Source organism: Chiloscyllium punctatum, chromosome 5 (genome assembly GCF_047496795.1).
Source record: "Chiloscyllium punctatum isolate Juve2018m chromosome 5, sChiPun1.3, whole genome shotgun sequence".
NCBI lineage: Eukaryota > Metazoa > Chordata > Chondrichthyes > Orectolobiformes > Hemiscylliidae > Chiloscyllium > Chiloscyllium punctatum.
This window is the reverse complement of record NC_092743.1, coordinates 41315707-41339179: the sequence shown is the minus strand read 5'-3', so window position 1 is coordinate 41339179 and position 23473 is coordinate 41315707. Positions and strand designations below refer to the sequence as shown.

Here is a 23473-nt window from a genome sequence, read left to right as displayed (position 1 = left end):
TGGTCCCGAAAGATCAAAAGCTTCACGCGTGAGCGACAGGCAGGTCCTGCTGTTTCAGGGTGCAGCGTAGGAAGGAAGTCGAGCTGCGCAGTGAAGGGAAACGCCTGCGGCGTTGATGTTTTTTCCCTGCGGGGTGCAAGTCAGCACCTTGAAAGGATCACACCGGTGGTGGGTGAGTCGCCTGAGGTCAGCGGGCACGTCCTGGACGTGTTTGGAGGCAACTTGAACCAGTCGGTAAGCTGCGGCCCAAACCCTAACCTGACATGTACACGAAGCTGCGAGTCAGGTACTGTACCGGCAGAATCTGGCAGTTTCGGATCAGCACTCGAGACGATTTCTTCATGCCAGCACAGGCCGAAGCTGTGGAGATCAGCCAGTGGCTCAGGATCTGCCAGAGTGACAGATTTTCAGGGAGGCAACGGCGTCGCATTAGTGGAGGAGCGCGGCAAAGCATCAGCAAGGGAGGGCCTCTACTGGGCTCTCCTTCGATAGCTCAGCTGGTAGAGCGGAGGACTGTAGTGTCTCGCCAACCTGTCATCCTTAGGTCGCCGGTTCAATTCCGGCTCGAAGGAGCCCCCCACCCTGCTGCTTTTTGCAAACAGTGAGCATCCACCAGCACGCGGGCCACAGCAACACAGATGAGCTGAAAAGGCGACATGTCGGCACACGCCCTTCCCCCTCTGCAACCAGCCAGCTGTCTCCGTGCTGCGGCTGCAGCTGACGGCCAGCAGGGTGCCTCGTTTTCGACACAAACGCATGAAAGCACTTTGTGCTCACTGCAACCAAATGAAGTCTTCTATCAGTCAGGCGGGGCCCTGCGACGTCACCTCACGCTCGTGGTGGCTGCGCCAAGGCTGAAGTCGTTTCCATCAGCAATCGCCATCGCCTCAGCACTTCTTTCCTCGTCCATGGGGCCTTCCGCCTCGCCTGAGTCCACCAGCTGCCGCTGCCGCTCCTCCGACAAGTTGGTTCTTTCAGCGAGACAGGCATCAGCAATGTTTGGTCTCAGCCGTCCGACGGGTGAGAGGATTTCCTGCACATCCTGGAGCGTGGCTGCTCAGGATCCACTGCGGAAGGAGCGAAAGCGTGGCCGGCTCACCTACCGGGGGATTTGTCAACTGTTGGAGCGCACACGTGAGGTAGTGGGATTCATGCCCGCATTCTCCACTTGCTTCTAAAACTGCGAGTGCACCCACTCACTCAGCTGGTCTGCAGCAGACGGAATACCGTTTGCGTACGCCGCCTCCCTGAGAGTGGTCCCGAAAGATCAAAAGCTTCACGCGTGAGCGACAGGCAGGTCCTGCTGTTTCAGGGTGCAGCGTAGGAAGGAAGTCGAGCTGCGCAGCGAAGGGAAACGCCTGCGGCGTTGATGTTTTTTCCCTGCGGGGTGAAAGTCAGCTCCTTGAAAGGATCACACCGGTGGTGGGTGAGTCGCCTGAGGTCAGCGGGCACGTCCTGGACGTGTTTGGAGGCAACTTGAACCGGTCGGTAAGCTGCGGCCCAAACCCTAACCTGACATGTACACGAAGCTGCGAGTCAGGTCCTGTACCGGCAGACTCTGGCAGTTTCGGATCAGCACTCGAGACGATTTCTTCATGCCAGCACAGGCCGAAGCTGTGGAGATCAGCCAGTGGCTCAGGATCTGCCAGAGTGACAGATTTTCAGGGAGGCAACGGCGTCGCATTAGTGGAGGAGCGCGGCAAAGCATCAGCAAGGGAGGGCCTCTACTGGGCTCTCCTTCGATAGCTCAGCTGGTAGAGCGGAGGACTGTAGTGTCTCGCCAACCTGTCATCCTTAGGTCGCCGGTTCAATTCCGGCTCGAAGGAGCCCCCCACCCTGCTGCTTTTTGCAAACAGTGAGCATCCACCAGCACGCGGGCCACAGCAACACAGATGAGCTGAAAAGGCGACATGTCGGCACACGCCCTTCCCCCTCTGCAACCAGCCAGCTGTCTCCGTGCTGCGGCTGCAGCTGACGGCCAGCAGGGTGCCTCGTTTTCGACACAAACGCATGAAAGCACTTTGTGCTCACTGCAACCAAATGAAGTCTTCTATCAGTCAGGCGGGGCCCTGCGACGTCACCTCACGCTCGTGGTGGCTGCGCCAAGGCTGAAGTCGTTTCCATCAGCAATCGCCATCGCCTCAGCACTTCTTTCCTCGTCCATGGGGCCTTCCGCCTCGCCTGAGTCCACCAGCTGCCGCTGCCGCTCCTCCGACAAGTTGGTTCTTTCAGCGAGACAGGCATCAGCAATGTTTGGTCTCAGCCGTCCGACGGGTGAGAGGATTTCCTGCACATCCTGGAGCGTGGCTGCTCAGGATCCACTGCGGAAGGAGCGAAAGCGTGGCCGGCTCACCTACCGGGGGATTAGTCAACTGTTGGAGCGCACACGTGAGGTAGTGGGATTCATGCCCGCATTCTCCACTTGCTTCTAAAACTGCGAGTGCACCCACTCACTCAGCTGGTCTGCAGCAGACGGAATACCGTTTGCGTACGCCGCCTCCCTGAGAGTGGTCCCGAAAGATCAAAAGCTTCACGCGTGAGCGACAGGCAGGTCCTGCTGTTTCAGGGTGCAGCGTAGGAAGGAAGTCGAGCTGCGCAGCGAAGGGAAACGCCTGCGGCGTTGATGTTTTTTCCCTGCGGGGTGAAAGTCAGCTCCTTGAAAGGATCACACCGGTGGTGGGTGAGTCGCCTGAGGTCAGCGGGCACGTCCTGGACGTGTTTGGAGGCAACTTGAACCGGTCGGTAAGCTGCGGCCCAAACCCTAACCTGACATGTACACGAAGCTGCGAGTCAGGTCCTGTACCGGCAGACTCTGGCAGTTTCGGATCAGCACTCGAGACGATTTCTTCATGCCAGCACAGGCCGAAGCTGTGGAGATCAGCCAGTGGCTCAGGATCTGCCAGAGTGACAGATTTTCAGGGAGGCAACGACGTTGCATTAGTGGAGGAGCACGGCCAAGCATCAGCAAGGGAGAGCCACTGCTGGGCTCTCCTTCGATAGCTCAGCTGGTAGAGCGGAGGACTGTAGTGTCTCGCCAACCTGTCATCCTTAGGTCGCCGGTTCAATTCCGGCTCGAAGGAGCCCCCCACCCTGCTGCTTTTTGCAAACAGTGAGCATCCACCAGCACGCGGGCCACAGCAACACAGATGAGCTGAAAAGGCGACACGTCGGCACACGCCCTTCCCCCTCTGCAACCAGCCAGCTGTCTCCGTGCTGCGGCTGCAGCTGACGGCCAGCAGGGTGCCTCGTTTTCGACACAAACGCATGAAAGCACTTTGTGCTCACTGCAACCAAATGAAGTCTTCTATCAGTCAGGCGGGGCCCTGCGACGTCACCTCACGCTCGTGGTGGCTGCGCCAAGGCTGAAGTCGTTTCCACCAGCAATCGCCATCGCCTCAGCACTTCTTTCCTCGTCCATGGGGCCTTCCGCCTCGCCTGAGTCCACCAGCTGCCGCTGCCGCTCCTCCGACAAGTTGGTCGTTTCAGCGAGACAGGCATCAGCAATGTTTGGTCTCAGCCGTCCGACGGATGAGAGGATTTCCTGCACATCCTGGAGCGTGGCTGCTCAGGATCCACTGCGGAAGGAGCGAAAGCGTGGCCGGCTCACCTACCGGGGGATTAGTTCAACTGTTGGAGCGCACGCGTGAGGTAGTGGGATCGATGCCCGCATTCTCCACTTGCTTTTAAAACTGCGAGTGCACCCACTCACTCAGCTGGTCTGCAGCAGACGGAATACCGTTTGCGTACGCCGCCTCCCTGAGAGTGGTCCCGATAGATCAAAAGCTTCACGCGTGAGCGACAGGCAGGTCCTGCTGTTTCAGGGTGCAGCGTAGGAAGGAAGTCGAGCTGCGCAGCGAAGGGAAACGCCTGCGGCGTTGATGTTTTTTCCCTGCGGGGTGAAAGTCAGCTCCTTGAAAGGATCACACCGGTGGTGGGTGAGTCGCCTGAGGTCAGCGGGCACGTCCTGGACGTGTTTGGAGGCAACTCGAACCGGTCGGTAAGCTGCGGCCCAAACCCTAACCTGACATGTACACGAAGCTGCGAGTCAGGTACTGCACCGGCAGACTCTGGCAGTTTCGGATCAGCACTCGAGACGATTTCTTCATGCCAGCACAGGCCGAAGCTGTGGAGATCAGCCAGTGGCTCAGGATCTGCCAGAGTGACAGATTTTCAGGGAGGCAACGACGTCGCATTAGTGGAGGAGCGCGGCCAAGCATCAGCAAGGGAGAGCCACTGCTGGGCTCTCCTTCGATAGCTCAGCTGGTAGAGCGGAGGACTGTAGTGTCTCGCCAACCTGTCATCCTTAGGTCGCCGGTTCAATTCCGGCTCGAAGGAGCACCCCACCCTGCTGCTTTTTGCAAACAGTGAGCATCCACCAGCACGCGGGCCACAGCAACACAGATGAGCTGAAAAGGCGACACGTCGGCACACGCCCTTCCCCCTCTGCAACCAGCCAGCTGTCTCCGTGCTGCGGCTGCAGCTGACGGCCAGCAGGGTGCCTCGTTTTCGACACAAACGCATGAAAGCACTTTGTGCTCACTGCAACCAAATGAAGTCTTCTATCAGTCAGGCGGGGCCCTGCGACGTCACCTCACGCTCGTGGTGGCTGCGCCAAGGCTGAAGTCGTTTCCACCAGCAATCGCCATCGCCTCAGCACTTCTTTCCTCGTCCATGGGGCCTTCCGCCTCGCCTGAGTCCACCAGCTGCCGCTGCCGCTCCTCCGACAAGTTGGTCGTTTCAGCGAGACAGGCATCAGCAATGTTTGGTCTCAGCCGTCCGACGGATGAGAGGATTTCCTGCACATCCTGGAGCGTGGCTGCTCAGGATCCACTGCGGAAGGAGCGAAAGCGTGGCCGGCTCACCTACCGGGGGATTAGTTCAACTGTTGGAGCGCACGCGTGAGGTAGTGGGATCGATGCCCGCATTCTCCACTTGCTTTTAAAACTGCGAGTGCACCCACTCACTCAGCTGGTCTGCAGCAGACGGAATACCGTTTGCGTACGCCGCCTCCCTGAGAGTGGTCCCGAAAGATCAAAAGCTTCACGCGTGAGCGACAGGCAGGTCCTGCTGTTTCAGGGTGCAGCGTAGGAAGGAAGTCGAGCTGCGCAGCGAAGGGAAACGCCTGCGGCGTTGATGGTTTTTCCCTGCGGGGTGAAAGTCAGCTCCTTGAAAGGATCACACCGGTGGTGGGTGAGTCGCCTGAGGTCAGCGGGCACGTCCTGGACGTGTTTGGAGGCAACTCAAACCGGTCGGTAAGCTGCGGCCCAAACCCTAACCTGACATGTACACGAAGCTGCGAGTCAGGTACTGCACCGGCAGACTCTGGCAGTTTCGGATCAGCACTCGAGACGATTTCTTCATGCCAGCACAGGCCGAAGCTGTGGAGATCAGCCAGTGGCTCAGGATCTGCCAGAGTGACAGATTTTCAGGGAGGCAACGACGTCGCATTAGTGGAGGAGTGCGGCCAAGCATCAGCAAGGGAGAGCTACGGCAGGGCTCTCCTTCGATAGCTCAGCTGGTAGAGCGGAGGACTGTAGTGTCTCGCCAACCTGTCATCCTTAGGTCGCCGGTTCAATTCCGGCTCGAAGGAGCCCCCCACCCTGCTGCTTTTTGCAAACAGTGAGCATCCACCAGCACGCGGGCCACAGCAACACAGATGAGCTGAAAAGGCGACACGTCGGCACACGCCCTTCCCCCTCTGCAACCAGCCAGCTGTCTCCGTGCTGCGGCTGCAGCTGACGGCCAGCAGGGTGCCTCGTTTTCGACACAAACGCATGAAAGCACTTTGTGCTCACTGCAACCAAATGAAGTCTTCTATCAGTCAGGCGGGGCCCTGCGACGTCACCTCACGCTCGTGGTGGCTGCGCCAAGGCTGAAGTCGTTTCCACCAGCAATCGCCATCGCCTCAGCACTTCTTTCCTCGTCCATGGGGCCTTCCGCCTCGCCTGAGTCCACCAGCTGCCGCTGCCGCTCCTCCGACAAGTTGGTCGTTTCAGCGAGACAGGCATCAGCAATGTTTGGTCTCAGCCGTCCGACGGATGAGAGGATTTCCTGCACATCCTGGAGCGTGGCTGCTCAGGATCCACTGCGGAAGGAGCGAAAGCGTGGCCGGCTCACCTACCGGGGGATTAGTCAACTGTTGGAGCGCACACGTGAGGTAGTGGGATTCATGCCCGCATTCTCCACTTGCTTCTAAAACTGCGAGTGCACCCACTCACTCAGCTGGTCTGCAGCAGACGGAATACCGTTTGCGTACGCCGCCTCCCTGAGAGTGGTCCCGAAAGATCAAAAGCTTCACGCGTGAGCGACAGGCAGGTCCTGCTGTTTCAGGGTGCAGCGTAGGAAGGAAGTCGAGCTGCGCAGCGAAGGGAAACGCCTGCGGCGTTGATGTTTTTTCCCTGCGGGGTGAAAGTCAGCTCCTTGAAAGGATCACACCGGTGGTGGGTGAGTCGCCTGAGGTCAGCGGGCACGTCCTGGACGTGTTTGGAGGTAACTTGAACCGGTCGGTAAGCTGCGGCCCAAACCCTAACCTGACATGTACACGAAGCTGCGAGTCAGGTACTGTACCGGCAGACTCTGGCAGTTTCGGATCAGCACTCGAGACGATTTCTTCATGCCAGCACAGGCCGAAGCTGTGGAGATCAGCCAGTGGCTCAGGATCTGCCAGAGTGACAGATTTTCAGGGAGGCAACGACGTCGCATTAGTGGAGGAGCGCGGCCAAGCATCAGCAAGGAAGAGCCACTGCTGGGCTCTCCTTCGATAGCTCAGCTGGTAGAGCGGAGGACTGTAGTGTCTCGCCAACCTGTCATCCTTAGGTCGCCGGTTCAATTCCGGCTCGAAGGAGCCCCCCACCCTGCTGCTTTTTGCAAACAGTGAGCATCCACCAGCACGCGGGCCACAGCAACACAGATGAGCTGAAAAGGCGACACGTCGGCACACGCCCTTCCCCCTCTGCAACCAGCCAGCTGTCTCCGTGCTGCGGCTGCAGCTGACGGCCAGCAGGGTGCCTCGTTTTCGACACAAACGCATGAAAGCACTTTGTGCTCACTGCAACCAAATGAAGTCTTCTATCAGTCAGGCGGGGCCCTGCGACGTCACCTCACGCTCGTGGTGGCTGCGCCAAGGCTGAAGTCGTTTCCACCAGCAATCGCCATCGCCTCAGCACTTCTTTCCTCGTCCATGGGGCCTTCCGCCTCGCCTGAGTCCACCAGCTGCCGCTGCCGCTCCTCCGACAAGTTGGTCGTTTCAGCGAGACAGGCATCAGCAATGTTTGGTCTCAGCCGTCCGACGGGTGAGAGGATTTCCTGCACATCCTGGAGCGTGGCTGCTCAGGATCCACTGCGGAAGGAGCGAAAGCGTGGCCGGCTCACCTACCGGGGGATTAGTCAACTGTTGGAGCGCAAGCGTGAGGTAGTGGGATTCATGCCCGCATTCTCCACTTGCTTCTAAAACTGCGAGTGCACCCACTCACTCAGCTGGTCTGCAGCAGACGGAATACCGTTTGCGTACGCCGCCTCCCTGAGAGTGGTCCCGAAAGATCAAAAGCTTCACGCGTGAGCGACAGGCAGGTCCTGCTGTTTCAGGGTGCAGCGTAGGAAGGAAGTCGAGCTGCGCAGCGAAGGGAAACGCCTGCGGCGTTGATGTTTTTTCCCTGCGGGGTGAAAGTCAGCTCCTTGAAAGGATCACACCGGTGGTGGGTGAGTCGCCTGAGGTCAGCGGGCACGTCCTGGACGTGTTTGGAGGCAACTTGAACCGGTCGGTAAGCTGCGGCCCAAACCCTAACCTGACATGTACACGAAGCTGCGAGTCAGGTACTGTACCGGCAGACTCTGGCAGTTTCGGATCAGCACTCGAGACGATTTCTTCATGCCAGCACAGGCCGAAGCTGTGGAGATCAGCCAGTGGCTCAGGATCTGCCAGAGTGACAGATTTTCAGGGAGGCAACGACGTTGCATTAGTGGAGGAGCGCGGCCAAGCATCAGCAAGGGAGAGCCACTGCTGGGCTCTCCTTCGATAGCTCAGCTGGTAGAGCGGAGGACTGTAGTGTCTCGCCAACCTGTCATCCTTAGGTCGCCGGTTCAATTCCGGCTCGAAGGAGCCCCCCACCCTGCTGCTTTTTGCAAACAGTGAGCATCCACCAGCACGCGGGCCACAGCAACACAGATGAGCTGAAAAGGCGACACGTCGGCACACGCCCTTCCCCCTCTGCAACCAGCCAGCTGTCTCCGTGCTGCGGCTGCAGCTGACGGCCAGCAGGGTGCCTCGTTTTCGACACAAACGCATGAAAGCACTTTGTGCTCACTGCAACCAAATGAAGTCTTCTATCAGTCAGGCGGGGCCCTGCGACGTCACCTCACGCTCGTGGTGGCTGCGCCAAGGCTGAAGTCGTTTCCACCAGCAATCGCCATCGCCTCAGCACTTCTTTCCTCGTCCATGGGGCCTTCCGCCTCGCCTGAGTCCACCAGCTGCCGCTGCCGCTCCTCCGACAAGTTGGTCGTTTCAGCGAGACAGGCATCAGCAATGTTTGGTCTCAGCCGTCCGACGGATGAGAGGATTTCCTGCACATCCTGGAGCGTGGCTGCTCAGGATCCACTGCGGAAGGAGCGAAAGCGTGGCCGGCTCACCTACCGGGGGATTAGTTCAACTGTTGGAGCGCACGCGTGAGGTAGTGGGATCGATGCCCGCATTCTCCACTTGCTTTTAAAACTGCGAGTGCACCCACTCACTCAGCTGGTCTGCAGCAGACGGAATACCGTTTGCGTACGCCGCCTCCCTGAGAGTGGTCCCGATAGATCAAAAGCTTCACGCGTGAGCGACAGGCAGGTCCTGCTGTTTCAGGGTGCAGCGTAGGAAGGAAGTCGAGCTGCGCAGCGAAGGGAAACGCCTGCGGCGTTGATGGTTTTTCCCTGCGGGGTGAAAGTCAGCTCCTTGAAAGGATCACACCGGTGGTGGGTGAGTCGCCTGAGGTCAGCGGGCACGTCCTGGACGTGTTTGGAGGCAACTTGAACCGGTCGGTAAGCTGCGGCCCAAACCCTAACCTGACATGTACACGAAGCTGCGAGTCAGGTACTGTACCGGCAGACTCTGGCAGTTTCGGATCAGCACTCGAGACGATTTCTTCATGCCAGCACAGGCCGAAGCTGTGGAGATCAGCCAGTGGCTCAGGATCTGCCAGAGTGACAGATTTTCAGGGAGGCAACGACGTCGCATTAGTGGAGGAGCGCGGCCAAGCATCAGCAAGGGAGAGCCACTGCTGGGCTCTCCTTCGATAGCTCAGCTGGTAGAGCGGAGGACTGTAGTGTCTCGCCAACCTGTCATCCTTAGGTCGCCGGTTCAATTCCGGCTCGAAGGAGCCCCCCACCCTGCTGCTTTTTGCAAACAGTGAGCATCCACCAGCACGCGGGCCACAGCAACACAGATGAGCTGAAAAGGCGACACGTCGGCACACGCCCTTCCCCCTCTGCAACCAGCCAGCTGTCTCCGTGCTGCGGCTGCAGCTGACGGCCAGCAGGGTGCCTCGTTTTCGACACAAACGCATGAAAGCACTTTGTGCTCACTGCAACCAAATGAAGTCTTCTATCAGTCAGGCGGGGCCCTGCGACGTCACCTCACGCTCGTGGTGGCTGCGCCAAGGCTGAAGTCGTTTCCACCAGCAATCGCCATTGCCTCAGCACTTCTTTCCTCGTCCATGGGGCCTTCCGCCTCGCCTGAGTCCACCAGCTGCCGCTGCCGCTCCTCCGACAAGTTGGTCGTTTCAGCGAGACAGGCATCAGCAATGTTTGGTCTCAGCCGTCCGACGGGTGAGAGGATTTCCTGCACATCCTGGAGCGTGGCTGCTCAGGATCCACTGCGGAAGGAGCGAAAGCGTGGCCGGCTCACCTACCGGGGGATTAGTCAACTGTTGGAGCGCACACGTGAGGTAGTGGGATTCATGCCCGCATTCTCCACTTGCTTCTAAAACTGCGAGTGCACCCACTCACTCAGCTGGTCTGCAGCAGACGGAATACCGTTTGCGTACGCCGCCTCCCTGAGAGTGGTCCCGAAAGATCAAAAGCTTCACGCGTGAGCGACAGGCAGGTCCTGCTGTTTCAGGGTGCAGCGTAGGAAGGAAGTCGAGCTGCGCAGCGAAGGGAAACGCCTGCGGCGTTGATGTTTTTTCCCTGCGGGGTGAAAGTCAGCTCCTTGAAAGGATCACACCGGTGGTGGGTGAGTCGCCTGAGGTCAGCGGGCACGTCCTGGACGTGTTTGGAGGCAACTTGAACCAGTCGGTAAGCTGCGGCCCAAACCCTAACCTGACATGTACACGAAGCTGCGAGTCAGGTACTGTACCGGCAGAATCTGGCAGTATCGGATCAGCACTCGAGACGATTTCTTCATGCCAGCACAGGCCGAAGCTGTGGAGATCAGCCAGTGGCTCAGGATCTGCCAGAGTGACAGATTTTCAGGGAGGCAACGACGTCGCATTAGTGGAGGAGCGCGGCCAAGCATCAGCAAGGGAGAGCCACTGCTGGGCTCTCCTTCGATAGCTCAGCTGGTAGAGCGGAGGACTGTAGTGTCTCGCCAACCTGTCATCCTTAGGTCGCCGGTTCAATTCCGGCTCGAAGGAGCCCCCCACCCTGCTGCTTTTTGCAAACAGTGAGCATCCACCAGCACGCGGGCCACAGCAACACAGATGAGCTGAAAAGGCGACACGTCGGCACACGCCCTTCCCCCTCTGCAACCAGCCAGCTGTCTCCGTGCTGCGGCTGCAGCTGACGGCCAGCAGGGTGCCTCGTTTTCGACACAAACGCATGAAAGCACTTTGTGCTCACTGCAACCAAATGAAGTCTTCTATCAGTCAGGCGGGGCCCTGCGACGTCACCTCACGCTCGTGGTGGCTGCGCCAAGGCTGAAGTCGTTTCCACCAGCAATCGCCATCGCCTCAGCACTTCTTTCCTCGTCCATGGGGCCTTCCGCCTCGCCTGAGTCCACCAGCTGCCGCTGCCGCTCCTCCGACAAGTTGGTCGTTTCAGCGAGACAGGCATCAGCAATGTTTGGTCTCAGCCGTCCGACGGATGAGAGGATTTCCTGCACATCCTGGAGCGTGGCTGCTCAGGATCCACTGCGGAAGGAGCGAAAGCGTGGCCGGCTCACCTACCGGGGGATTAGTTCAACTGTTGGAGCGCACGCGTGAGGTAGTGGGATCGATGCCCGCATTCTCCACTTGCTTTTAAAACTGCGAGTGCACCCACTCACTCAGCTGGTCTGCAGCAGACGGAATACCGTTTGCGTACGCCGCCTCCCTGAGAGTGGTCCCGAAAGATCAAAAGCTTCACGCGTGAGCGACAGGCAGGTCCTGCTGTTTCAGGGTGCAGCGTAGGAAGGAAGTCGAGCTGCGCAGCGAAGGGAAACGCCTGCGGCGTTGATGGTTTTTCCCTGCGGGGTGAAAGTCAGCTCCTTGAAAGGATCACACCGGTGGTGGGTGAGTCGCCTGAGGTCAGCGGGCACGTCCTGGACGTGTTTGGAGGCAACTTGAACCGGTCGGTAAGCTGCGGCCCAAACCCTAACCTGACATGTACACGAAGCTGCGAGTCAGGTACTGTACCGGCAGACTCTGGCAGTTTCGGATCAGCACTCGAGACGATTTCTTCATGCCAGCACAGGCCGAAGCTGTGGAGATCAGCCAGTGGCTCAGGATCTGCCAGAGTGACAGATTTTCAGGGAGGCAACGACGTCGCATTAGTGGAGGAGCGCGGCCAAGCATCAGCAAGGGAGAGCCACTGCTGGGCTCTCCTTCGATAGCTCAGCTGGTAGAGCGGAGGACTGTAGTGTCTCGCCAACCTGTCATCCTTAGGTCGCCGGTTCAATTCCGGCTCGAAGGAGCCCCCCACCCTGCTGCTTTTTGCAAACAGTGAGCATCCACCAGCACGCGGGCCACAGCAACACAGATGAGCTGAAAAGGCGACACGTCGGCACACGCCCTTCCCCCTCTGCAACCAGCCAGCTGTCTCCGTGCTGCGGCTGCAGCTGACGGCCAGCAGGGTGCCTCGTTTTCGACACAAACGCATGAAAGCACTTTGTGCTCACTGCAACCAAATGAAGTCTTCTATCAGTCAGGCGGGGCCCTGCGACGTCACCTCACGCTCGTGGTGGCTGCGCCAAGGCTGAAGTCGTTTCCACCAGCAATCGCCATTGCCTCAGCACTTCTTTCCTCGTCCATGGGGCCTTCCGCCTCGCCTGAGTCCACCAGCTGCCGCTGCCGCTCCTCCGACAAGTTGGTCGTTTCAGCGAGACAGGCATCAGCAATGTTTGGTCTCAGCCGTCCGACGGGTGAGAGGATTTCCTGCACATCCTGGAGCGTGGCTGCTCAGGATCCACTGCGGAAGGAGCGAAAGCGTGGCCGGCTCACCTACCGGGGGATTAGTCAACTGTTGGAGCGCACACGTGAGGTAGTGGGATTCATGCCCGCATTCTCCACTTGCTTCTAAAACTGCGAGTGCACCCACTCACTCAGCTGGTCTGCAGCAGACGGAATACCGTTTGCGTACGCCGCCTCCCTGAGAGTGGTCCCGAAAGATCAAAAGCTTCACGCGTGAGCGACAGGCAGGTCCTGCTGTTTCAGGGTGCAGCGTAGGAAGGAAGTCGAGCTGCGCAGCGAAGGGAAACGCCTGCGGCGTTGATGTTTTTTCCCTGCGGGGTGAAAGTCAGCTCCTTGAAAGGATCACACCGGTGGTGGGTGAGTCGCCTGAGGTCAGCGGGCACGTCCTGGACGTGTTTGGAGGCAACTTGAACCGGTCGGTAAGCTGCGGCCCAAACCCTAACCTGACATGTACACGAAGCTGCGAGTCAGGTACTGTACCGGCAGACTCTGGCAGTTTCGGATCAGCACTCGAGACGATTTCTTCATGCCAGCACAGGCCGAAGCTGTGGAGATCAGCCAGTGGCTCAGGATCTGCCAGAGTGACAGATTTTCAGGGAGGCAACGACGTCGCATTAGTGGAGGAGCGCGGCCAAGCATCAGCAAGGGAGAGCCACTGCTGGGCTCTCCTTCGATAGCTCAGCTGGTAGAGCGGAGGACTGTAGTGTCTCGCCAACCTGTCATCCTTAGGTCGCCGGTTCAATTCCGGCTCGAAGGAGCCCCCCACCCTGCTGCTTTTTGCAAACAGTGAGCATCCACCAGCACGCGGGCCACAGCAACACAGATGAGCTGAAAAGGCGACACGTCGGCACACGCCCTTCCCCCTCTGCAACCAGCCAGCTGTCTCCGTGCTGCGGCTGCAGCTGACGGCCAGCAGGGTGCCTCGTTTTCGACACAAACGCATGAAAGCACTTTGTGCTCACTGCAACCAAATGAAGTCTTCTATCAGTCAGGCGGGGCCCTGCGACGTCACCTCACGCTCGTGGTGGCTGCGCCAAGGCTGAAGTCGTTTCCACCAGCAATCGCCATCGCCTCAGCACTTCTTTCCTCGTCCATGGGGCCTTCCGCCTCGCCTGAGTCCACCAGCTGCCGCTGCCGCTCCTCCGACAAGTTGGTCGTTTCAGCGAGACAGGCATCAGCAATGTTTGGTCTCAGCCGTCCGACGGATGAGAGGATTTCCTGCACATCCTGGAGCGTGGCTGCTCAGGATCCACTGCGGAAGGAGCGAAAGCGTGGCCGGCTCACCTACCGGGGGATTAGTTCAACTGTTGGAGCGCACGCGTGAGGTAGTGGGATCGATGCCCGCATTCTCCACTTGCTTTTAAAACTGCGAGTGCACCCACTCACTCAGCTGGTCTGCAGCAGACGGAATACCGTTTGCGTACGCCGCCTCCCTGAGAGTGGTCCCGAAAGATCAAAAGCTTCACGCGTGAGCGACAGGCAGGTCCTGCTGTTTCAGGGTGCAGCGTAGGAAGGAAGTCGAGCTGCGCAGCGAAGGGAAACGCCTGCGGCGTTGATGGTTTTTCCCTGCGGGGTGAAAGTCAGCTCCTTGAAAGGATCACACCGGTGGTGGGTGAGTCGCCTGAGGTCAGCGGGCACGTCCTGGACGTGTTTGGAGGCAACTCGAACCGGTCGGTAAGCTGCGGCCCAAACCCTAACCTGACATGTACACGAAGCTGCGAGTCAGGTACTGCACCGGCAGACTCTGGCAGTTTCGGATCAGCACTCGAGACGATTTCTTCATGCCAGCACAGGCCGAAGCTGTGGAGATCAGCCAGTGGCTCAGGATCTGCCAGAGTGACAGATTTTCAGGGAGGCAACGACGTCGCATTAGTGGAGGAGCGCGGCCAAGCATCAGCAAGGGAGAGATACTGCTGGGCTCTCCTTCGATAGCTCAGCTGGTAGAGCGGAGGACTGTAGTGTCTCGCCAACCTGTCAACCTTAGGTCGCCGGTTCAATTCCGGCTCGAAGGAGCCCCCCACCCTGCTGCTTTTTGCAAACAGTGAGCATCCACCAGCACGCGGGCCACAGCAACACAGATGAGCTGAAAAGGCGACACGTCGGCACACGCCCTTCCCCCTCTGCAACCAGCCAGCTGTCTCCGTGCTGCGGCTGCAGCTGACGGCCAGCAGGGTGCCTCGTTTTCGACACAAACGCATGAAAGCACTTTGTGCTCACTGCAACCAAATGAAGTCTTCTATCAGTCAGGCGGGGCCCTGCGACGTCACCTCACGCTCGTGGTGGCTGCGCCAAGGCTGAAGTCGTTTCCACCAGCAATCGCCATCGCCTCAGCACTTCTTTCCTCGTCCATGGGGCCTTCCGCCTCGCCTGAGTCCACCAGCTGCCGCTGCCGCTCCTCCGACAAGTTGGTCGTTTCAGCGAGACAGGCATCAGCAATGTTTGGTCTCAGCCGTCCGACGGATGAGAGGATTTCCTGCACATCCTGGAGCGTGGCTGCTCAGGATCCACTGCGGAAGGAGCGAAAGCGTGGCCGGCTCACCTACCGGGGGATTAGTTCAACTGTTGGAGCGCACGCGTGAGGTAGTGGGATCGATGCCCGCATTCTCCACTTGCTTTTAAAACTGCGAGTGCACCCACTCACTCAGCTGGTCTGCAGCAGACGGAATACCGTTTGCGTACGCCGCCTCCCTGAGAGTGGTCCCGAAAGATCAAAAGCTTCACGCGTGAGCGACAGGCAGGTCCTGCTGTTTCAGGGTGCAGCGTAGGAAGGAAGTCGAGCTGCGCAGCGAAGGGAAACGCCTGCGGCGTTGATGTTTTTTCCCTGCGGGGTGAAAGTCAGCTCCTTGAAAGGATCACACCGGTGGTGGGTGAGTCGCCTGAGGTCAGCGGGCACGTCCTGGACGTGTTTGGAGGCAACTTGAACCGGTCGGTAAGCTGCGGCCCAAACCCTAACCTGACATGTACACGAAGCTGCGAGTCAGGTACTGTACCGGCAGAATCTGGCAGTTTCGGATCAGCACTCGAGACGATTTCTTCATGCCAGCACAGGCCGAAGCTGTGGAGATCAGCCAGTGGCTCAGGATCTGCCAGAGTGACAGATTTTCAGGGAGGCAACGACGTCGCATTAGTGGAGGAGCGCGGCCAAGCATCAGCAAGGGAGAGCCACTGCTGGGCTCTCCTTCGATAGCTCAGCTGGTAGAGCGGAGGACTGTAGTGTCTCGCCAACCTGTCATCCTTAGGTCGCCGGTTCAATTCCGGCTCGAAGGAGCCCCCCACCCTGCTGCTTTTTGCAAACAGTGAGCATCCACCAGCACGCGGGCCACAGCAACACAGATGAGCTGAAAAGGCGACACGTCGGCACACGCCCTTCCCCCTCTGCAACCAGCCAGCTGTCTCCGTGCTGCGGCTGCAGCTGACGGCCAGCAGGGTGCCTCGTTTTCGACACAAACGCATGAAAGCACTTTGTGCTCACTGCAACCAAATGAAGTCTTCTATCAGTCAGGCGGGGCCCTGCGACGTCACCTCACGCTCGTGGTGGCTGCGCCAAGGCTGAAGTCGTTTCCATCAGCAATCGCCATCGCCTCAGCACTTCTTTCCTCGTCCATGGGGCCTTCCGCCTCGCCTGAGTCCACCAGCTGCCGCTGCCGCTCCTCCGACAAGTTGGTCGTTTCAGCGAGACAGGCATCAGCAATGTTTGGTCTCAGCCGTCCGACGGGTGAGAGGATTTCCTGCACATCCTGGAGCGTGGCTGCTCAGGATCCACTGCGGAAGGAGCGAAAGCGTGGCCGGCTCACCTACCGGGGGATTAGTTCAACTGTTGGAGCGCACGCGTGAGGTAGTGGGATCGATGCCCGCATTCTCCACTTGCTTTTAAAACTGCGAGTGCACCCACTCACTCAGCTGGTCTGCAGCAGACGGAATACCGTTTGCGTACGCCGCCTCCCTGAGAGTGGTCCCGAAAGATCAAAAGCTTCACGCGTGAGCGACAGGCAGGTCCTGCTGTTTCAGGGTGCAGCGTAGGAAGGAAGTCGAGCTGCGCAGCGAAGGGAAACGCCTGCGGCGTTGATGTTTTTTCCCTGCGGGGTGAAAGTCAGCTCCTTGAAAGGATCACACCGGTGGTGGGTGAGTCGCCTGAGGTCAGCGGGCACGTCCTGGACGTGTTTGGAGGCAACTTGAACCGGTCGGTAAGCTGCGGCCCAAACCCTAACCTGACATGTACACGAAGCTGCGAGTCAGGTACTGTACCGGCAGAATCTGGCAGTTTCGGATCAGCACTCGAGACGATTTCTTCATGCCAGCACAGGCCGAAGCTGTGGAGATCAGCCAGTGGCTCAGGATCTGCCAGAGTGACAGATTTTCAGGGAGGCAACGACGTCGCATTAGTGGAGGAGCGCGGCCAAGCATCAGCAAGGGAGAGCCACTGCTGGGCTCTCCTTCGATAGCTCAGCTGGTAGAGCGGAGGACTGTAGTGTCTCGCCAACCTGTCATCCTTAGGTCGCCGGTTCAATTCCGGCTCGAAGGAGCCCCCCACCCTGCTGCTTTTTGCAAACAGTGAGCATCCACCAGCACGCGGGCCACAGCAACACAGATGAGCTGAAAAGGCGACACGTCGGCACACGCCCTTCCCCCTCTGCAACCAGCCAGCTGTCTCCGTGCTGCGGCTGCAGCTGACGGCCAGCAGGGTGCCTCGTTTTCGACACAAACGCATGAAAGCACTTTGTGCTCACTGCAACCAAATGAAGTCTTCTATCAGTCAGGCGGGGCCCTGCGACGTCACCTCACGCTCGTGGTGGCTGCGCCAAGGCTGAAGTCGTTTCCATCAGCAATCGCCATCGCCTCAGCACTTCTTTCCTCGTCCATGGGGCCTTCCGCCTCGCCTGAGTCCACCAGCTGCCGCTGCCGCTCCTCCGACAAGTTGGTCGTTTCAGCGAGACAGGCATCAGCAATGTTTGGTCTCAGCCGTCCGACGGGTGAGAGGATTTCCTGCACATCCTGGAGCGTGGCTGCTCAGGATCCACTGCGGAAGGAGCGAAAGCGTGGCCGGCTCACCTACCGGGGGATTAGTCAACTGTTGGAGCGCACACGTGAGGTAGTGGGATTCATGCCCGCATTCTCCACTTGCTTCTAAAACTGCGAGTGCACCCACTCACTCAGCTGGTCTGCAGCAGACGGAATACCGTTTGCGTACGCCGCCTCCCTGAGAGTGGTCCCGAAAGATCAAAAGCTTCACGCGTGAGCGACAGGCAGGTCCTGCTGTTTCAGGGTGCAGCGTAGGAAGGAAGTCGAGCTGCGCAGCGAAGGGAAACGCCTGCGGCGTTGATGTTTTTTCCCTGCGGGGTGAAAGTCAGCTCCTTGAAAGGATCACACCGGTGGTGGGTGAGTCGCCTGAGGTCAGCGGGCACGTCCTGGACGTGTTTGGAGGCAACTTGAACCGGTCGGTAAGCTGCGGCCCAAACCCTAACCTGACATGTACACGAAGCTGCGAGTCAGGTACTGTACCGGCAGAATCTGGCAGTTTCGGATCAGCACTCGAGACGATTTCTTCATGCCAGCACAGGCCGAAGCTGTGGAGATCAGCCAGTGGCTCAGGATCTGCCAGAGTGACAGATTTTCAGGGAGGCAACGACGTCGCATTAGTGGAGGAGCGCGGCCAAGCATCAGCAAGGGAGAGCCACTGCTGGGCTCTCCTTCGATAGCTCAGCTGGTAGAGCGGAGGACTGTAGTGTCTCGCCAACCTGTCATCCTTAGGTCGCCGGTTCAATTCCGGCTCGAAGGAGCCCCCCACCCTGCTGCTTTTTGCAAACAGTGAGCATCCACCAGCACGCGGGCCACAGCAACACAGATGAGCTGAAAAGGCGACACGTCGGCACACGCCCTTCCCCCTCTGCAACCAGCCAGCTGTCTCCGTGCTGCGGCTGCAGCTGACGGCCAGCAGGGTGCCTCGTTTTCGACACAAACGCATGAAAGCACTTTGTGCTCACTGCAACCAAATGAAGTCTTCTATCAGTCAGGCGGGGCCCTGCGACGTCACCTCACGCTCGTGGTGGCTGCGCCAAGGCTGAAGTCGTTTCCATCAGCAATCGCCATCGCCTCAGCACTTCTTTCCTCGTCCATGGGGCCTTCCGCCTCGCCTGAGTCCACCAGCTGCCGCTGCCGCTCCTCCGACAAGTTGGTCGTTTCAGCGAGACAGGCATCAGCAATGTTTGGTCTCAGCCGTCCGACGGGTGAGAGGATTTCCTGCACATCCTGGAGCGTGGCTGCTCAGGATCCACTGCGGAAGGAGCGAAAGCGTGGCCGGCTCACCTACCGGGGGATTAGTCAACTGTTGGAGCGCACACGTGAGGTAGTGGGATTCATGCCCGCATTCTCCACTTGCTTCTAAAACTGCGAGTGCACCCACTCACTCAGCTGGTCTGCAGCAGACGGAATACCGTTTGCGTACGCCGCCTCCCTGAGAGTGGTCCCGAAAGATCAAAAGCTTCACGCGTGAGCGACAGGCAGGTCCTGCTGTTTCAGGGTGCAGCGTAGGAAGGAAGTCGAGCTGCGCAGCGAAGGGAAACGCCTGCGGCGTTGATGTTTTTTCCCTGCGGGGTGAAAGTCAGCTCCTTGAAAGGATCACACCGGTGGTGGGTGAGTCGCCTGAGGTCAGCGGGCACGTCCTGGACGTGTTTGGAGGCAACTTGAACCGGTCGGTAAGCTGCGGCCCAAACCCTAACCTGACATGTACACGAAGCTGCGAGTCAGGTACTGTACCGGCAGACTCTGGCAGTTTCGGATCAGCACTCGAGACGATTTCTTCATGCCAGCACAGGCCGAAGCTGTGGAGATCAGCCAGTGGCTCAGGATCTGCCAGAGTGACAGATTTTCAGGGAGGCAACGACGTCGCATTAGTGGAGGAGCGCGGCCAAGCATCAGCAAGGGAGAGCCACTGCTGGGCTCTCCTTCGATAGCTCAGCTGGTAGAGCGGAGGACTGTAGTGTCTCGCCAACCTGTCATCCTTAGGTCGCCGGTTCAATTCCGGCTCGAAGGAGCCCCCCACCCTGCTGCTTTTTGCAAACAGTGAGCATCCACCAGCACGCGGGCCACAGCAACACAGATGAGCTGAAAAGGCGACACGTCGGCACACGCCCTTCCCCCTCTGCAACCAGCCAGCTGTCTCCGTGCTGCGGCTGCAGCTGACGGCCAGCAGGGTGCCTCGTTTTCGACACAAACGCATGAAAGCACTTTGTGCTCACTGCAACCAAATGAAGTCTTCTATCAGTCAGGCGGGGCCCTGCGACGTCACCTCACGCTCGTGGTGGCTGCGCCAAGGCTGAAGTCGTTTCCACCAGCAATCGCCATTGCCTCAGCACTTCTTTCCTCGTCCATGGGGCCTTCCGCCTCGCCTGAGTCCACCAGCTGCCGCTGCCGCTCCTCCGACAAGTTGGTCGTTTCAGCGAGACAGGCATCAGCAATGTTTGGTCTCAGCCGTCCGACGGGTGAGAGGATTTCCTGCACATCCTGGAGCGTGGCTGCTCAGGATCCACTGCGGAAGGAGCGAAAGCGTGGCCGGCTCACCTACCGGGGGATTAGTCAACTGTTGGAGCGCACACGTGAGGTAGTGGGATTCATGCCCGCATTCTCCACTTGCTTCTAAAACTGCGAGTGCACCCACTCACTCAGCTGGTCTGCAGCAGACGGAATACCGTTTGCGTACGCCGCCTCCCTGAGAGTGGTCCCGAAAGATCAAAAGCTTCACGCGTGAGCGACAGGCAGGTCCTGCTGTTTCAGGGTGCAGCGTAGGAAGGAAGTCGAGCTGCGCAGCGAAGGGAAAGGCCTGCGGCGTTGATGTTTTTTCCCTGCGGGGTGAAAGTCAGCTCCTTGAAAGGATCACACCGGTGGTGGGTGAGTCGCCTGAGGTCAGCGGGCACGTCCTGGACGTGTTTGGAGGCAACTTGAACCGGTCGGTAAGCTGCGGCCCAAACCCTAACCTGACATGTACACGAAGCTGCGAGTCAGGTACTGTACCGGCAGACTCTGGCAGTTTCGGATCAGCACTCGAGACGATTTCTTCATGCCAGCACAGGCCGAAGCTGTGGAGATCAGCCAGTGGCTCAGGATCTGCCAGAGTGACAGATTTTCAGGGAGGCAACGACGTCGCATTAGTGGAGGAGCGCGGCCAAGCATCAGCAAGGGAGAGCCACTGCTGGGCTCTCCTTCGATAGCTCAGCTGGTAGAGCGGAGGACTGTAGTGTCTCGCCAACCTGTCATCCTTAGGTCGCCGGTTCAATTCCGGCTCGAAGGAGCCCCCCACCCTGCTGCTTTTTGCAAACAGTGAGCATCCACCAGCACGCGGGCCACAGCAACACAGATGAGCTGAAAAGGCGACACGTCGGCACACGCCCTTCCCCCTCTGCAACCAGCCAGCTGTCTCCGTGCTGCGGCTGCAGCTGACGGCCAGCAGGGTGCCTCGTTTTCGACACAAACGCATGAAAGCACTTTGTGCTCACTGCAACCAAATGAAGTCTTCTATCAGTCAGGCGGGGCCCTGCGACGTCACCTCACGCTCGTGGTGGCTGCGCCAAGGCTGAAGTCGTTTCCACCAGCAATCGCCATCGCCTCAGCACTTCTTTCCTCGTCCATGGGGCCTTCCGCCTCGCCTGAGTCCACCAGCTGCCGCTGCCGCTCCTCCGACAAGTTGGTCGTTTCAGCGAGACAGGCATCAGCAATGTTTGGTCTCAGCCGTCCGACGGATGAGAGGATTTCCTGCACATCCTGGAGCGTGGCTGCTCAGGATCCACTGCGGAAGGAGCGAAAGCGTGGCCGGCTCACCTACCGGGGGATTAGTTCAACTGTTGGAGCGCACGCGTGAGGTAGTGGGATCGATGCCCGCATTCTCCACTTGCTTTTAAAACTGCGAGTGCACCCACTCACTCAGCTGGTCTGCAGCAGACGGAATACCGTTTGCGTACGCCGCCTCCCTGAGAGTGGTCCCGAAAGATCAAAAGCTTCACGCGTGAGCGACAGGCAGGTCCTGCTGTTTCAGGGTGCAGCGTAGGAAGGAAGTCGAGCTGCGCAGCGAAGGGAAACGCCTGCGGCGTTGATGTTTTTTCCCTGCGGGGTGAAAGTCAGCTCCTTGAAAGGATCACACCGGTGGTGGGTGAGTCGCCTGAGGTCAGCGGGCACGTCCTGGACGTGTTTGGAGGCAACTCGAACCGGTCGGTAAGCTGCGGCCCAAACCCTAACCTGACATGTACACGAAGCTGCGAGTCAGGTACTGCACCGGCAGACTCTGGCAGTTTCGGATCAGCACTCGAGACGATTTCTTCATGCCAGCACAGGCCGAAGCTGTGGAGATCAGCCAGTGGCTCAGGATCTGCCAGAGTGACAGATTTTCAGGGAGGCAACGACGTCGCATTAGTGGAGGAGCGCGGCCAAGCATCAGCAAGGGAGAGTTACTGCTGGGCTCTCCTTCGATAGCTCAGCTGGTAGAGCGGAGGACTGTAGTGTCTCGCCAACCTGTCATCCTTAGGTTGCCGGTTCAATTCCGGCTCGAAGGAGCCCCCCACCCTGCTGCTTTTTGCAAACAGTGAGCATCCACCAGCACGCGGGCCACAGCAACACAGATGAGCTGAAAAGGCGACACGTCGGCACACGCCCTTCCCCCTCTGCAACCAGCCAGCTGTCTCCGTGCTGCGGCTGCAGCTGACGGCCAGCAGGGTGCCTCGTTTTCGACACAAACGCATGAAAGCACTTTGTGCTCACTGCAACCAAATGAAGTCTTCTATCAGTCAGGCGGGGCCCTGCGACGTCACCTCACGCTCGTGGTGGCTGCGCCAAGGCTGAAGTCGTTTCCACCAGCAATCGCCATCGCCTCAGCACTTCTTTCCTCGTCCATGGGGCCTTCCGCCTCGCCTGAGTCCACCAGCTGCCGCTGCCGCTCCTCCGACAAGTTGGTCGTTTCAGCGAGACAGGCATCAGCAATGTTTGGTCTCAGCCGTCCGACGGATGAGAGGATTTCCTGCACATCCTGGAGCGTGGCTGCTCAGGATCCACTGCGGAAGGAGCGAAAGCGTGGCCGGCTCACCTATCGGGGGATTAGTTCAACTGTTGGAGCGCACGCGTGAGGTAGTGGGATCGATGCCCGCATTCTCCACTTGCTTTTAAAACTGCGAGTGCACCCACTCACTCAGCTGGTCTGCAGCAGACGGAATACCGTTTGCGTACGCCGCCTCCCTGAGAGTGGTCCCGAAAGATCAAAAGCTTCACGCGTGAGCGACAGGCAGGTCCTGCTGTTTCAGGGTGCAGCGTAGGAAGGAAGTCGAGCTGCGCAGCGAAGGGAAACGCCTGCGGCGTTGATGTTTTTTCCCTGCGGGGTGAAAGTCAGCTCCTTGAAAGGATCACACCGGTGGTGGGTGAGTCGCCTGAGGTCAGCGGGCACGTCCTGGACGTGTTTGGAGGCAACTCGAACCGGTCGGTAAGCTGCGGCCCAAACCCTAACCTGACATGTACACGAAGCTGCGAGTCAGGTACTGCACCGGCAGACTCTGGCAGTTTCGGATCAGCACTCGAGACGATTTCTTCATGCCAGCACAGGCCGAAGCTGTGGAGATCAGCCAGTGGCTCAGGATCTGCCAGAGTGACAGATTTTCAGGGAGGCAACGACGTCGCATTAGTGGAGGAGCGCGGCCAAGCATCAGCAAGGGAGAGCTACTGCTGGGCTCTCCTTCGATAGCTCAGCTGGTAGAGCGGAGGACTGTAGTGTCTCGCCAACCTGTCATCCTTAGGTAGCCGGTTCAATTCCGGCTCGAAGGAGCCCCCCACCCTGCTGCTTTTTGCAAACAGTGAGCATCCACCAGCACGCGGGCCACAGCAACACAGATGAGCTGAAAAGGCGACACGTCGGCACACGCCCTTCCCCCTCTGCAACCAGCCAGCTGTCTCCGTGCTGCGGCTGCAGCTGACGGCCAGCAGGGTGCCTCGTTTTCGACACAAACGCATGAAAGCACTTTGTGCTCACTGCAACCAAATGAAGTCTTCTATCAGTCAGGCGGGGCCCTGCGACGTCACCTCACGCTCGTGGTGGCTGCGCCAAGGCTGAAGTCGTTTCCACCAGCAATCGCCATCGCCTCAGC

General features: G+C 59.0%; 19 non-coding genes across 19 annotated transcripts; all 19 read left to right on the top strand.

Annotated features, from left to right (window-relative positions):
- Nucleotides 1-482: 482 nt before the first annotated feature.
- Nucleotides 483-572, top strand: trnay-gua (transfer RNA tyrosine (anticodon GUA)). The gene is given in 2 exon segments: nt 483-519; nt 537-572. It is a non-coding gene; the product is annotated as a tRNA-Tyr (tRNA).
- A 1164-nt stretch (nt 573-1736) lies between these two features.
- Nucleotides 1737-1826, top strand: trnay-gua (transfer RNA tyrosine (anticodon GUA)). The gene is given in 2 exon segments: nt 1737-1773; nt 1791-1826. It is a non-coding gene; the product is annotated as a tRNA-Tyr (tRNA).
- Nucleotides 1827-2990: 1164 nt separating this feature from the next.
- trnay-gua (transfer RNA tyrosine (anticodon GUA)) lies at nt 2991-3080 on the top strand. The gene is given in 2 exon segments: nt 2991-3027; nt 3045-3080. It is a non-coding gene; the product is annotated as a tRNA-Tyr (tRNA).
- A 1165-nt stretch (nt 3081-4245) lies between these two features.
- On the top strand, nt 4246-4335 carry trnay-gua (transfer RNA tyrosine (anticodon GUA)). The gene is given in 2 exon segments: nt 4246-4282; nt 4300-4335. It is a non-coding gene; the product is annotated as a tRNA-Tyr (tRNA).
- A 1165-nt stretch (nt 4336-5500) lies between these two features.
- On the top strand, nt 5501-5590 carry trnay-gua (transfer RNA tyrosine (anticodon GUA)). Its single transcript is given in 2 exon segments — nt 5501-5537; nt 5555-5590. It is a non-coding gene; the product is annotated as a tRNA-Tyr (tRNA).
- Nucleotides 5591-6754: 1164 nt separating this feature from the next.
- On the top strand, nt 6755-6844 carry trnay-gua (transfer RNA tyrosine (anticodon GUA)). The gene is given in 2 exon segments: nt 6755-6791; nt 6809-6844. It is a non-coding gene; the product is annotated as a tRNA-Tyr (tRNA).
- Nucleotides 6845-8008: 1164 nt separating this feature from the next.
- Nucleotides 8009-8098, top strand: trnay-gua (transfer RNA tyrosine (anticodon GUA)). Its single transcript is given in 2 exon segments — nt 8009-8045; nt 8063-8098. It is a non-coding gene; the product is annotated as a tRNA-Tyr (tRNA).
- Nucleotides 8099-9263: 1165 nt separating this feature from the next.
- Nucleotides 9264-9353, top strand: trnay-gua (transfer RNA tyrosine (anticodon GUA)). The gene is given in 2 exon segments: nt 9264-9300; nt 9318-9353. It is a non-coding gene; the product is annotated as a tRNA-Tyr (tRNA).
- Nucleotides 9354-10517: 1164 nt separating this feature from the next.
- trnay-gua (transfer RNA tyrosine (anticodon GUA)) lies at nt 10518-10607 on the top strand. The gene is given in 2 exon segments: nt 10518-10554; nt 10572-10607. It is a non-coding gene; the product is annotated as a tRNA-Tyr (tRNA).
- Nucleotides 10608-11772: 1165 nt separating this feature from the next.
- trnay-gua (transfer RNA tyrosine (anticodon GUA)) lies at nt 11773-11862 on the top strand. Its single transcript is given in 2 exon segments — nt 11773-11809; nt 11827-11862. It is a non-coding gene; the product is annotated as a tRNA-Tyr (tRNA).
- Nucleotides 11863-13026: 1164 nt separating this feature from the next.
- Nucleotides 13027-13116, top strand: trnay-gua (transfer RNA tyrosine (anticodon GUA)). The gene is given in 2 exon segments: nt 13027-13063; nt 13081-13116. It is a non-coding gene; the product is annotated as a tRNA-Tyr (tRNA).
- A 1165-nt stretch (nt 13117-14281) lies between these two features.
- On the top strand, nt 14282-14371 carry trnay-gua (transfer RNA tyrosine (anticodon GUA)). Its single transcript is given in 2 exon segments — nt 14282-14318; nt 14336-14371. It is a non-coding gene; the product is annotated as a tRNA-Tyr (tRNA).
- A 1165-nt stretch (nt 14372-15536) lies between these two features.
- Nucleotides 15537-15626, top strand: trnay-gua (transfer RNA tyrosine (anticodon GUA)). The gene is given in 2 exon segments: nt 15537-15573; nt 15591-15626. It is a non-coding gene; the product is annotated as a tRNA-Tyr (tRNA).
- Nucleotides 15627-16791: 1165 nt separating this feature from the next.
- trnay-gua (transfer RNA tyrosine (anticodon GUA)) lies at nt 16792-16881 on the top strand. Its single transcript is given in 2 exon segments — nt 16792-16828; nt 16846-16881. It is a non-coding gene; the product is annotated as a tRNA-Tyr (tRNA).
- A 1164-nt stretch (nt 16882-18045) lies between these two features.
- trnay-gua (transfer RNA tyrosine (anticodon GUA)) lies at nt 18046-18135 on the top strand. The gene is given in 2 exon segments: nt 18046-18082; nt 18100-18135. It is a non-coding gene; the product is annotated as a tRNA-Tyr (tRNA).
- Nucleotides 18136-19299: 1164 nt separating this feature from the next.
- Nucleotides 19300-19389, top strand: trnay-gua (transfer RNA tyrosine (anticodon GUA)). The gene is given in 2 exon segments: nt 19300-19336; nt 19354-19389. It is a non-coding gene; the product is annotated as a tRNA-Tyr (tRNA).
- A 1164-nt stretch (nt 19390-20553) lies between these two features.
- On the top strand, nt 20554-20643 carry trnay-gua (transfer RNA tyrosine (anticodon GUA)). The gene is given in 2 exon segments: nt 20554-20590; nt 20608-20643. It is a non-coding gene; the product is annotated as a tRNA-Tyr (tRNA).
- Nucleotides 20644-21808: 1165 nt separating this feature from the next.
- trnay-gua (transfer RNA tyrosine (anticodon GUA)) lies at nt 21809-21898 on the top strand. The gene is given in 2 exon segments: nt 21809-21845; nt 21863-21898. It is a non-coding gene; the product is annotated as a tRNA-Tyr (tRNA).
- A 1165-nt stretch (nt 21899-23063) lies between these two features.
- trnay-gua (transfer RNA tyrosine (anticodon GUA)) lies at nt 23064-23153 on the top strand. Its single transcript is given in 2 exon segments — nt 23064-23100; nt 23118-23153. It is a non-coding gene; the product is annotated as a tRNA-Tyr (tRNA).
- The last annotated feature ends 320 nt before the right edge of the window (nt 23154-23473 follow it).